At 30.3% G+C, this 13,665-nt stretch overlaps 1 pseudogene; it reads left to right on the top strand.

The window, feature by feature from the left end:
* Positions 1-201: 201 nt before the first annotated feature.
* On the top strand, positions 202-11,831 carry LOC125856925 (uncharacterized; annotated as a pseudogene).
* The last annotated feature ends 1,834 nt before the right edge of the window (positions 11,832-13,665 follow it).

Genomic DNA, 13,665 nt, shown 5'->3' with positions numbered 1-13,665 from the left:
TGATATCACCTTGCAAGAAAATCAAGTAATGAAAAATTACAAACCTCTTTCCTTGTTTAGATTCATCATATATGAAAGTGTTTTGAACCATTTATACCGAGATGAAAACCTTAGATTAGTAGATATTAAATTAGCATGATCAGATTGATGAAAATTGAAAATAACATTGAACTACTATGTGTTTTACATTTTATCTAGAATATGGATAAGCAACATAAAGTAAATTGTGGACATGAAATACTGGCAGTTCGGATAGCTTGTATCGCACCTCAAGCTGATGTTTTAAAGGTACCCTTTTAAACTTTCCTTCATTGCCTAGAAAACATATTTTAAGGATCTTAATTTTTTTTCTTTTATGACATTTAGAGAAATCTTTGATGCATTTTGGAATAACTTTTTAAATGTTAGTTCTCTTACAAGTTATCTAACTAGTCTAAGGATTATTTTATCTTTTTAAGATTTTAGATGTCTAAATCTAAATGCATATCTAATGATAACATGTGCAATAAAATTCTATAAATTGAAATCTCAATATTAAGATTATGTATTAGATATGAATAATAAAAAGTTAAGATAACGTATTATTAAACTTGTAAGTGTCCTTAGAATGAGTAGTATAAAACCACAGAGGCTTCATCTTAGTGCACCTCTAGAATATGCTCATCTCAAATCTTCACCGGCCTATAAACTATCATTGTCTCGTAAACCTCATCTATCTACGGATCAACATCACCACTATGCTAGACCCACAGATAATTTTTGTGATCATATTTGATGAAGTTTGTGCAAGTACAACAATCTCCTAAACTAGTGTTGTTGCGTTCTCTACAACCATATTAAGTGTATATAGAAGTGCAGGACTCAGATCTATCTTTAAATCACGCTCATTTGTTTATTGGCGATTACATAAGTTATTAACAACTAATGACCACTTTGTTCCATAATTGATGAGAGTAAAGAGGCACAAATGTAATTTTCACCAATAAACATAACAAGATACATAATGTGACATATAATATATATTCAGTAATATTAAAATTTCACACCAAATAGTCCTCTACTCATTTTATTATTAAGATAAGGTTGTTCTTCATAACTTAGTTGAAGGTAGACAAATATGCATAATAATGGTGTGCTCTGCATTGAACATTCACTTATTAAAAGAATAATCTTTACTCCAGAGTCAGTAGTAGTCTCAGAATTGAACTATGATTGCTTAAGGGAAATAAGGTATCATTGCTTACACACAACAATCAAGGTGTTGACATAAGCTTTTTTTTAGCCAACATATTACGACCATGTGTTATCCTAGTTTTCATGAGTATTTTTTTAGAAAAAGTCCATTCTCATAGAAAGTGACCTACATTCAAGCTCACATAGGTAAAATCTATCATGAATGCTCCTATAATTTGACATCACACTCATACTAGATACAAACTTTCATTGAAAGATCAAGACTCAACATCCACAAATCATTGTAGGATAAATGCTCTCACATCATAAGGATTGAATAAATTTATAATACTGTGTTTCACTACAATTCATCATACGATCCGTTCTTTCCATTGAACCCAGTAATAGGATCTGTAGTCCCCTAGTTGTATTTCCTCATATATGACTTAGATTTTATGAGCTTCAATTTCATCCCCCTCGATGTGCTTCAGACCCTTTATCTTGCTAAGGCCTTAGTTTATAAATCTATAAGATAGTCACAAATTTTAACACAATTAACATTAATGGTATACCAGTTATCAATATGATATCACAATACTGTTTTTTTTTCTCATGAGTCTGAGTTTGCTATTGTAATAATGATTTTTTATTCAACCATTTTATTGTTGTTATCACAATTAATTTAAATTAGAAAAATAATTTCTCTAAATAAAGTGTTTGATAGTAAAATCAATTCACTTTTTCACTATTTGAAGCTTAACTGTTTTACTTCAACCTCCAAAGTAGAATTAGCAACAATATGAATTCATTTTCTCACTTCGATAAAATATCATCAAATTTTTTTTATCTGCACCAATAAAACTTTTAAGTATAGCATAATATTTTTTCTCATAAAACAAGCCATCAAATTTCGTACCATGTAAATTAACTTGATTTGCTTGCATATGCTATAGTTTATACAGAATATCCTATAAAGTGCAATTAGTCACATATCTCATATTTTTTATTGGGCTAGCAAAATCCATCTTTCATTGTCACGCAATATTCATAATTGAATCAAAAGGAGTTACAAGACTCACACAACCAATAAGATTGTATTTCACAATGTTTTCAACATTTTGTGACTTGACAAGGAAATTCCGTCACATGTTTTAGGGTATTCTTTTCATTCCAAGAATGAAATTTATCTCACAAAAACATGTCATGTTAAATGACTACTCAACATGTTTTTCATAATTTATTTATAACTCTCATGTTAGAGCCAAAAATGAACTCATTATAGCAAAAAAAAACAACATGTGATTTATTTCATAACAAATATATGCATTTCTAATACCTTTTTTAGAGAATTTCTCAAAGATGCAAAAGTCGTTTTTTTTTTTCACAATGACTTTTTCCTCATTTCATGAGCCCCCAATATTTTAAGAGTTTAAATATCATTTTTCATGAAAAGTAGAATCACTTTAGTCATGAAAATACTAGGTAAAAAAGTTTTTTCCTTTACGTCATCTCCAATTGAAGTGAGCAAGTAGAAAAATACTTTATCCGTACTTCTCTTCGCTTCCATTTATTGATGAGAGCGATGTTTGAGCGGAATGATATTGAGATCCCTTTCATGATATCGGCACTTTTTCAAACTGTAACAATACATGAATCTCCTTAAAATTGTTAGTGTAATATACAACAATTATAATAAATTATTGCTGAAATAAAATGATCAAAAAATGAATAAATAAATCTTTAGGCTGAGGCGCGTGTATCTCGCTCTCTTTAAGGAGATTCAAGCCCAAGACAACATAATCTACACCGATCCAGCAGTATATCTCTTAACTTGTCCCCTCCATGATACAACAACCCAACAACGTGTACAACTCAAACCACTCTAGATTAGTTGAAGAGTCCAAAGCTCCCCATAAGAACACCTTCCTTCAACATATAATTATGCTCTTTTGTATATTGAGTATAGTTGAAGANGTCACGCAATATTCATAATTGAATCAAAAGGAGTTACAAGACTCACACAACCAATAAGATTGTATTTCACAATGTTTTCAACATTTTGTGACTTGACAAGGAAATTCCGTCACATGTTTTAGGGTATTCTTTTCATTCCAAGAATGAAATTTATCTCACAAAAACATGTCATGTTAAATGACTACTCAACATGTTTTTCATAATTTATTTATAACTCTCATGTTAGAGCCAAAAATCAACTCATTATAGCCAAAAAACATGTGATTTATTTCATAACAAATATATGCATTTGTAATACCTTTTTTAGAGCATTTCTCAAAGATGCAAAAATCATTTTTTTTTCACAATGACTTTTTCCTCATTTCATGAGCCCCCAATAATTTAAGAGTTTAAATATCATTTTTCATGAAAAGTAGAATCACTTTATTCATGAAAATACTAGGTAAAAAAGTTTTTTCATTTACCTTATCTCCAATTGAAGTGAGCAAGTAGAAAAATACTTTATCCGTACTTCTCTTCTCTTCCATTTATTGATGAGAGCGACGTTTGAGCGGAATGATATTGAGATCCCTTTCATGATATCAACACTTTTTTCAAACTGTAACAAAACATGATACTCCTTAAAATTGTTAGTGTAATATACAACAAATATAATAAATTACAGCTGAAATAAAATGATCAAAAAAATGAATAAATAAATCTTTAGGCTGAGGCGCGTATATCTCGCTCTCTTTAAGGAGATTCAAGCCCAAGACGGCATAATCTACACCGATCCAGCAGTATATCTCTTAACTCGTCCCCTCCATGATACAACAACTCAACAACGTGTACAACTCAAACCACTCTAGATTAGTTGAAGAGTCCAAAGCACCCCATAAGAACACCTTCCTTCAACATATAATTATGCTCTTTTGTATATTGAGTATAGTTGAAGACATATTATATCTTCTATGTCTCTACTCTCTCTTTCACTACACTAATCTCCATATAAATATCATACAATACTGCTCATCTGTTTCACTCTATATTTTCTTTTATACATCTTGTTGGAAAACTGATTCGAGTATCTCAAAAAAAGTGTTCACATTATTTTATATATTCATCATATTAGATGGATGTTAATATTCTATTAATTATCTTATAAATCAGTTTGAATGTTGGTCATAATATGGTTGTTGCGAATGTGTATTTCTCCTAATTGTCCTTGAAATCAGTTGCCTTTATTTTTCATTATTGGCATTAATTCCTTTTTCTAACCGTTCGAGGCTTTAGCCTTATGTATGTTTCCATATAAATCTGATTTTCCTCTAACACAAAAATAGACAGAACATAATACATATTATAGAGTAAATCTTTTCTTCTATAGTCTATTAGTGTGCTGAGTTTTGTTCATTGAATCTTTGTTAATTTCTGGCTCCTAGTTTTATACTAGAAGAGGTTATTGAATCCTGGAGGATAGACCCATACCGGGTGATATATCCTTAAGGACAGTTTCTTTCAACATGCCTCAAGCTATGAGAATTTCCTATAAAAGTTATTGATGAAGTACAATCTTTGGTGAATTCGGTACAAGTGTTCGCCAAGAAGGTATTTTCCGTAATCTTTACAACACTTCTATCCAACACAAGGAAGACTACCTTATTTATAGGTGATGAATTGTTCCTTGCAATAAATAGGAAGATAGTGGGTAGTAAATTTTCCAAATGAATAGCCCATGTATTAGATAAGTTACAAGTCATAAAGATAGAATAATGGGTGAAGTGAAGAATTGGTGGTTACATAAGTTACTAACAACTAATGGCCACTTTCTTCCACAATTGATGAGAGTAAAGAGGCACAAATGTAATGTACCCTAATATACATACCGGGATACATAATGTGACATACAATATATTTTCATTAATATTAAAATGTCACACCAACATNTACCAGGATACATAATGTGACGTACAATATATTTTCATTAATATTAAAATGTCACACACATATATATATATATATCAAATATATGACTAATCTTTAGTTTCATATACCCGGAAAATGTATCCATACTATATTGTATCAAACTATTGTGTTGTATGCAATAGCGGTCTAGTGTTGTTTTTTGTTTCTAGATGTTGTAATTTAGTAGTTGTAGCGTTCAATGCATGGTTACTAAATATAGATTTTTTAATAATGGAAATGTAACTGTATGTATGTATATATTTTAATAAGCGGGTAATTTACATCCTCGTGGAAACCTTCTTCATCACTTCATACAAGTATTTAATTAACAAAAGATCTAATCAATTTTCTTTCATAATTGCCACTTGAATATGAAAAAGCAGTACAAAGTGGATGGTGATGAAGATGCATCATTAATGGAAGTTCCCATATCCTTTATCAAATTCCAAGAATCAAAAGTTGATGTTATTGAGGTAAGCTTTTTTACAGTTCCTCTGATTATAAGGTGCTTTATTGAACAACTTCTTATGTTAATTTTCCTTTTTTTTAGTTAAGTCTTATATTAATTCCAAAAATGATAGGTCATTCAAGATAAATTTTGTCGATAAGATATTATTTACTATTATAGAATTAATGGCTATAATGTATGAAGAGAGTTTTTAATTTTAAAAATAGAATAAAAGTAAAAAAAATATTCCTCATATTTGTTTTAAGATTATATATAAGACGTCTAAATATGAATGTACATATGAATGATAAGATGTGCATTAAAAATCTCTTAATAGAGTAGTCAATATTAAGATGACATATTAAAATTTGAACACGAAGTTATAAGAATACTTATTATCGAACATATGAATATGTAACAAGTTTCTTTGATTGAAAATGTAATAAATATAAAGTATAGGAAAAATTGATAAATGACACTAAACTATGACCTAATTTGCAGTAATACACTTATACTTTATGGAGGACCTAGCATCCCCTTGAATATTTTTTAAAAACCATCATTTTGACATTTATCCACTATGACACAAGATGAAATTCTATTATGAAAGAATATAATGATTTATGAGATTAAATTTCAATATAAGTATGAAGGAAGGGTTACTGTTTTTACTTTGTTGGAAGCAATTTTGTAAAAGTTGGGGGCGTGAGGCAAAGCATTTAATGTGGTTAGTGGTGAGGCATAAGCTCCGAGAAACAAGGCGTAAGTCGCAGAGATTTATGAGGCGCACTATCATGTATATTCAATGTTATAATTTTACTATAAAGAAAATAAGTAAAAGAAAAACTTTCAATGATTCTACAAATAAATTTTTATAAATAACATATAGTATATAGAAAACAATATTATGATTTTTATTTAAGAAATGTATTAATAACCAATAATGAATAAAAAAGTATTATAATTATTATTTGAGAAATATCATTACACTAATAACAAAAACTATGACTTAAAGCAAATGAAATTGTAATAAAATTAAAAAATTATTGCCCAGGGCGTACATTTTTATGTGTAGGACTTACATTTTTATTCTCGGAGCTTACACCCCAAATTCTAAGACCCCTCAACCCTAAGACTCACCTTGTGAGTCACAACAAAAATATTTTTGAAACCACTGGTTCGAAGAGTGTAAATGAGTGATAATGATCAAACTTCTTTGTTTTTACCTTTAAATCAACATGCATGTACAAATGACATAACAAAGAGTTGACCTTTTATTTCTCTCACCCAATAAAGGCTCATAGGACTTGCAAATTATTAGTGTATTACAGTGAATTCAATCATACTAAATGTGTCATTTCAACCATTTATCAAGAAAATTAGAAAACTAAAATAAAATTAATGTAACATCAATAAATTTTTATTTTTCTTAAAATGATGATTGATGGTTGTGATGTTTAGCATTAGTGGTGGTGGATGTCAATTGAAGAAGATCTATTCACTATTAATGGTGTTGTGGATAGTAGCTATTGATAGTGGTGGTGGTGGAAATTGATGATAGTATATTTGTGGCGGTAGATAGTTAAACCATACATATAACTAAGAGTTATGGTGATTGATAAAGATGAGTTACAATATATAGTTGTGAATAATAATTGTAGTTGTCGATATTGATTGCTGATTTTTCTTATAATGATGATTGGTGTAAATAACAATTGTAAATAATGGTTGTTGATTGTGTGAATTGATTGTAGCTATTGATAGTGGTGGTGATTCAGAAATGTAGCTACTTATAGTGCTAGTGGTTGAAGTTGATAGTTAGAAAATAGTGATAACTAATAGTTGTGGTGATTGATGATGATGATTGACAACATATAGTTCTGAATTATGACTGTGATTGTTGATACTGTTCATTGATTTTTGTTATGATGGTGATCGGTGTAAATAATAATTGTAAATAGTGGCTAGTGGGGGTGTTGATTGATTGTAGTGATTGGTAGTGGTGGTCATTAAGAATAGTGGTTGTGGGTAGTTGATTGTTGTAGTTTGTAATGATGATCAATGATGACGAAAATTGATAATGAAAGGGTGTGATGATAGAGGTGAATAAATGGATTTGGTGAACTATTATATTTTAAGAAATCTTTGAATAGATATGTTAATGTACTTCATTGTTCATGTGTGAATAATTTGGTAATTTCTTTGAGCCATCTTTCTTCCATATTAACATAGACCCACTTTTTATTCCATTTGTGGAAATTTATTTATCTACAAAACATCCCTAACAAGCGATCGGCTCATGTTTGAGCATGATGAATCAGTTCGTGCCGACCTGCTCCCAATTCGTTTTTCCGCCCCATATGAGAATGGAAACGAAAGCATTTTATCCATCCATGGATGAAGAATCGTAAACATAATAATTTATGGTTGACCATGTTTCAAGAAAAAAGGTACTACTCAGCACCTTCACCCATCATAACTTTAAACTAATGGACCGATACATCAATAAAACAACCTATGACGCAGACAATCCATCTCAAACAATCTTCTCTTATTTTATCCTTCTTTAAAAAACATATATATAATATATTTGGCTAAGGAGGACATTTTTAGTAATAATAACTAGATAGCACCATTTCACATACCAATGCAATGAATAAGATGAATTTTTCTATTTCAGAATGCAAGTTCTGGTAAATCTAGGTAAGAAAGGAGAAGATCGGTCATCTTAGGTTTGGCCAAAATAAAAACTATTATTGGTATGGTGGAACTTAATTTAATTTGTGATAGACTTAGAGGTTGTGTATATCCTCTAAAATAAATTTAGTGAAGCTTACGTGATACGTGACCACAACCATCATTAATATTGTAACAGAATACATATGATTGATGGACATTCATCTTATTTTTTTTGGGTATTCTAGCACATTAATTTTCGTTTTACATAAGATCGTATGATTTTTTTTCTATATTTTCTACTAGAAGCAACACAAAATTGACAATGATGAGGATGCAATACTAATGGATGTTCCAATATCTCTTACCGCACTTGAAGAAGTAAAAACCGATGTTTTCGAGGTAAGATTTTGAAAAGTTTTTCCACTTACAATTTGTTTAATTTATTTTATTTTAAGTGATGTAAAAATTTTTTTTTGATGGGTTCTTGAACATATTTTTTAATGTTAATTGTGTTATGAAATAAAGAAAAATTGTCTAAGTCAAAATTTGAATGCATATTTGAATAATAACATGTACATGAATCTTTGAATATACTTTTAAATATTAAGATGAAAATACTAAATAATAAGACTGCTTATTATTGTACATCTGATTATAAAAAAAATCTCTATCAAATAAATTAATAAATATAAGACTTAGAAAAAATGGCTAAAAGAACAACTTTTTAAACTCTTCTTAGCAAAAACTCGACTATGGAAGAATATATGGTTCATAGAATAAATTTCAAAATATTCAATTGATTTTTTCCATGAAAAAACAAGTGTCAATGATAATAATAACGATAAAAAACCAGTGTTTTTCCGGTTGATCATTATGTTTGTACAAACAAAATAAGAAAAAAATGATTTTTCTGTTCAGCTCAATCAATAAATGTCAAAAAATATTTTAACAAAAATATCCAGGCGAGTCATAGGACCTTCTATATTGCATGAGTGTGTTACAACAAATTTAATCATAAAGTAGGTGTCATTTAAGCCATTTTTCCTAAAAATTAATGAAAACATACTACATCTATAAAATATTTCAAAAAAATAATATGGTGTGTGATGGATATTGGTGGTGGTTATGAATGTTAATTGAAAATGTATGTTGACTAATAATGGTGTGTTTATAGTAGACATATTTGTAATGATTGTATTAAAAGTTAGTGAAAGTAGTTCGGTGGTGGCTGATAGTTCTATGATTTGCTAATTGATGTCAATAATAATTATAAATAGTAGCTACTGTTATTGTTGATTGATTGTAGTGATTGATAGTGGTGGTGGTTGAGGATAGTAGTTATGAGTTGTTGATGGCGGTGTTTTATAATGGTTGTCAATGGTAATGGTAATAGATAGAGTAAGGCGATATCGGTGAATGTCTGTAATTTGTGAAATTCATGCTAATAAATGACAAGTCTTTCGAGAAAACTTTCTTCCATATAAGATTTATCACCTCCCCTTACCATAGTTTCAAAAACTAATGGATTGACTCATCAATAGATAAAACAACCTATGATATGACCACACTAAGTCAAGTGATCTTCTCTTATTTCATCCCTCTAAAAAATGTATATAATTTTTTTTGACTAAAATTGATAATTATGTTAATAATATTTTCATAAAGCCATTTCATGTACCAGTGTAATGAAGAACATAGAAGTTTTCTAGTTTGGAAATTAATTACAAGTACTAGTTAGTTGGATCTATGTTTTTAATGATTTTTTCCTGGAGGAGGTTAATCATCTTAGGTTTGAACAAATGGAAAGAGAAATAACATTTCTATGGTGGAAATATATGTAATTTGTGATAAATCTAGAGGTTGTGATTACTTTAAACAATTTCCTTTGAAAGAGAAGCCTTCAAAATTGATTTTCCGAAAAAAAAAAAAATTTTAGAAATGAAATTCTGATTTAGGATGTAAGTTTTTATCTCACATCCAATTTGTTAGTGAATCTTTAAAGATACATAACTACAACCATCATTGATCTGGCTACAAAATTTGATTAAAATTTATACATAAGGTCTGGCCTAGCAATATAGGTAGAAGTAGAAGTTAGTAATTTTTTTCCATAAATAAACGAAGTTCAAATGGGAAAAACGAAAACAAAAAGAATCACACAAACAGTTACACATATTGAGAAGAAATAGATTCCATCGTATTGGTGGCCAAACTATGATCCTTTAGAATATAAAATATTGATACTCCAATATCTTGTGTGTACCACTTGATGTACAAAATATTGATGCTCCCCACTTAATTAAAATAATTACCTTTTGCGAATAAATTTTGGATCATTTTTTATTCCATAAATACAACTTGTTTTGGCTGCAGAATGAGATGATTCCCAAAAATATGCATTACGTGCATACTTATACATTTGAACAGAGAAGATAAAACTGGATCATCAAGAATACTTCTCGTCCATGTGGTTCAATTATCGATTACGTAAGTTCCCTTTTGAATAATATACATGTTTTCCTGCCAAAAAACTTTATTACATAAGTTTCCTTAGATGAGATTGTGACAAAATAAATATTTAATAATTGTTGGCAAACAGGTCTACCATCATATCGAGACAAACAAAAAGTTTCGATCTTTGATTGAGCTTTACAATTTTGTTGTGTATGGGGATGTTCGTGAAACAAAGAGGAGATTAAGCCAATCTAAAGAAACATTGCAGGTTAGCTTAAGAAAATTATATTAGAGTAATTAATGAGATCGATTGACTCTATGTATACATGTTCGTTAAAGGATTTTAATTTGCAGGTGAAACCGAGACATAAACCACATATTCGTGTTAACAAGTTGATCAAACATTATGTAGTTGGAACATGTACTGAATCTTGCAAGGGTGTTTACATAAAAAATCGGCGAGACGTTCACTACTTATTTGAACGTGGCATCCCATCAAATATTGGTAAGAAAAGTTAAGGAAGTCACAACGATACATATAGTTTCTCTATATAATGGTATTATCATTATCGTTTTCTAGTTCATTGTCCTTTTCCTAATTGATTCTTATAAATTTGTAAAAATCTTATGGCTAGAGAAAAAGAGAAAAAGAGAAAACGAAGATTTATATGGACTTCAACAAATAAACTTGAGAAATGAAACAACACATATGGACTCAATAGATTCTACATTAAGGACTCCAATACAATCCTTTTTCTACCTTTGGGACTTTGAGCTCATACATATAAAAAAGAGGCCAACAAAGAAAGTTTCAGTTCCAGATATTGTGGAATTGGAGAGGAAGGAGTCGGCTATTGACTTATTGAATTTGCACAAACAAATATTGGAAGCTCAGAGGAGGTCTGGGGTTGATGAGCAGCTGAAGTTATTTTTGTTGAGAGCTAGTATGAGTGAAGCTTCGTCCAGCTCAATGCAAGCAGGGGTAGGACTTATTAGTGGAGTTGATGTTGTGATGGAGTCTCAAACTCTAACTACTACACCACTAGCTTTTGAGGGGAATCTTGAGGTCTCATTTAGTGCGCCAGCCACTACTGCCACCACTATTCATATTTCGGGAGATACAAAAGCGTCAGCACCATTTACAGACTCTGAAGCCTAGGGCATCACTGATATACACTACTCCTAGTACTATAAGTGTTGTAGAGACGTGTGTCTATAAGAATGAAAAAATAGGTGCAACACTAAAGAGTGACAATATATGTTATATTTTGTTTGACATCAACGTAACTTTGATTTTAATTATTGTTGAGGATCTATGTACGACAATGTATGAATATGAATGTGACAACTATGCTTAATATGTATGCATAAAACTTGGTAGTCATGAATTTATAGTGAAGTTCTGTGCCATGTGGATGTGAGCATTTTATGCAGTATTAATTATTTTTTGATGCATCTTGAACTTGTCTTGATTCTTGTTGTGTTGGTTGTAAGCTAGTGGATTAGAAAAGGATCATAGACTATTTTTGAATGTAGACCACTTGACTTGTAAGATTGTCCAAAATGATTAAATAATTCATTGTTCCATAATTTTGAGACTAAATGAAAAGAAATTGTTCACTTGTTCTGTTCATGTCATTCCCCGAGCCTACATCCTGGGCGTGAGTGGCCCTCAGAGACCATTGCTAGCTCCAAATGAATCCTTGGCCCGACTAACTTTGATTAACATGACTCTATGGTATAGAAAAAGCTTTAATAGATAATCATTCACTCATTTAAAGAAAACTCTGAAACATTGTTTGAAAATACTTAGCATCAATGATAAGTTTCAATAAAACAAATACGGGAGGAGGTTAATCATCTTACGTTTGACCAAATGGAAAGCGAAATAACATTCTTATGGTGGAAATAAATTTGATTTGTGATAAGTCTAGAGGTTGCGATTACTTTAAACAATTTCCTTTGAAAGAGAAGCTTTCAAAATTGATTTACCAAAAAAATAATATTTTTTTAGAAATGAAATTCTAATTTAGGATGTAAGTTTTCATGTCTCATCCAATTATTTAGTAAATCTTTAAAGATACATAAGAACAACCATCATTGTTCTGGCTACAAAATTTGATTAAAACTTATACATAAGGTCTGGCCTAGCAATATAGGTAGAAGTAGAAGTTAGTCATTTTTTTCCATATACAAAAGATGTTCAAATGGGAAAAATGAAAATAAACTAAACCACACAAACAGTTAGACATATTACGAACAAGGTACAACTTCACATTTCTCAAGATATACAATTATATAAAATCATTGGTCCTCTTATGGAACCCAAACCCAAACTGTTAGCATACCAGAATGTGGTACCCGATCCAATAATTATGTCGGAACGTGGCAACTTATCCCATAGTTATGCCGGAACGTGGTAACAGATCAAAGTTAGTTATGCTAGAACGTGGCAACCGATCCAAGTTGGTTATCCTGGAATGTGGCAACCAATTCATTCAACAAGCCACAATCAAAATCACAAGTATACTCTTATAATCATATAAACAATTCATGATTCATGACATTTATCATTTATCTATCCTCTTTTACGATTAATGTGATCAATAATGCAACATTCACATACATACATGTATCATTATGAAGGAAGCACAAACATACATCACACAATCATAGAATCATAGCCATCACCTACCTCGAAAAAAGCTTGAAACCCTAAGAAACTTGATCCTTCCCTTCCCGAATTCATTCCTCTTGTTCTAGGTCTACAAACAATCATAATAACACGGGATCAATAAACAATCACTAATTACCCAGATTACTAACAATTCTAACAACCCTAGATCATACCCGTAATTCCAAGTACCCAAGATAGAGCTATTTTGACCATAGAATCTAGATCAAAACCCGCCCCTATCGATAATTACTCATTCTATGTTCTATGGATCAAAAAGGGGATTCGGGGAGTGAAAAGCTTACATTTTGCCTGTAGA

The sequence above is a fragment of the Solanum stenotomum genome, chromosome 1, assembly GCF_019186545.1.
Source record: "Solanum stenotomum isolate F172 chromosome 1, ASM1918654v1, whole genome shotgun sequence".
Taxonomy (NCBI): Eukaryota; Viridiplantae; Streptophyta; class Magnoliopsida; order Solanales; family Solanaceae; genus Solanum; species Solanum stenotomum.
Note: the sequence above shows the minus strand (reverse complement) of the source record. Positions and strands in the feature narration are given on the sequence as shown.